The following is a 1,145-nucleotide window of genomic DNA, read 5'->3' on the forward strand; positions in this document are numbered from 1 at the left end:
GCAAATCTTTTTTTTATATGTCCCCCCCGACCCTGCCTTTCCTCAGCAGAATGATAAATGACATAAGGGAAGAGGAAGACCAGGGCGCATACATCCCCCCCGATTGTCACGACACTGCAAGAGAAAGGCAAGGTGTCAAACCCGAATTTTGGCACAGCGAATAATATGAAGACTCAGTAGGGACTATCAAGTTACTCCCTGTTGAAGTGATGTTTTGACAGGGCCAGCGGGAGTGTCCACCAGGGTGCCCATGGGTAACACAGGTCATATTTTTGTCATGTTTAAGAGGCAGGGCGAGCCTGCCAGTTTTTGTGCTGATCTTGCCCCATTGGCATTGATCACTGTGAGTAGTGTTCGTGAAGTTTTCCATTGTCCCCAGGGCCTCCATCATTGGAGAGCTGGTGTCTAGGCACAGCCAGCATGGGTCAACAAGTTCAGGTCTAGAGGCACTGAGAAAAGTATAAGCAAGCTGCACTGCCTGACGAATGTCCTCATGCTTGGTCCCACTTAAGGCCGGGCCAGGGTTACCAGGTACAGATGCTTCTGATGCCAGGGTATTACTGGCGGGCATCGGGCTAGTAGCGACATGTGTAGGGGTGGTGGGCCTTGGCAATGAAAACTGGGCCAGACCCACTGTCTCTTGGTAAGGCAGGGGTTCAACAACCCTCCTGATCATTAATAGGAGGCTGGGGTCATATCCTGAGACATAGAGTCTTAACCCAAACATCTTTCCAGCTTCCCATCCTCCTTCCCTTCTTCCCTGTTCTGTAAAGCTGATCTGTATGGGGTTACAACAATAATTTGCACATCGCCCATATAATGGGTTTGTAGACAGTTGTTGTTGCTTGACCCTACTAACTCGGATGGGTCCTTTACCCTCAATCCAGTACCCCATCCCCATGCTCTCACAGCCCCAGCTTGTACAATAAAAGGCATCCCACCCCCTGCAAGTATGCAATTGTGATGTAGTTCTATTGGACCTGGGACAGACATAGAACGTTGTCAACAGCAACACATGTCTTTTAAGGATATGCGAGCAGCCAGGAGAGTTAGGGGATTCCACGAGTGGCAGGGTGCATTTCTTTTCGCCGTCTCCACCTTTCAGCCTGGTTTTCCCTTGGCCTACTCATCCACTCATGTCCCAC

The 1,145-nt window shown here is 50.0% G+C and overlaps 1 pseudogene; it reads right to left on the reverse strand.

The window, feature by feature from the left end:
* The window catches only part of LOC103745117, an 8,628-nt pseudogene extending 8,057 nt beyond the window's left edge, over positions 1-571 (reverse strand).
* Positions 572-1,145: the final 574 nt, after the last annotated feature.

The sequence above is a fragment of the Nannospalax galili genome, unplaced genomic scaffold (assembly GCF_000622305.1).
Source record: "Nannospalax galili isolate Female #2095 unplaced genomic scaffold, S.galili_v1.0 scaffold843, whole genome shotgun sequence".
NCBI lineage: Eukaryota > Metazoa > Chordata > Mammalia > Rodentia > Spalacidae > Nannospalax > Nannospalax galili.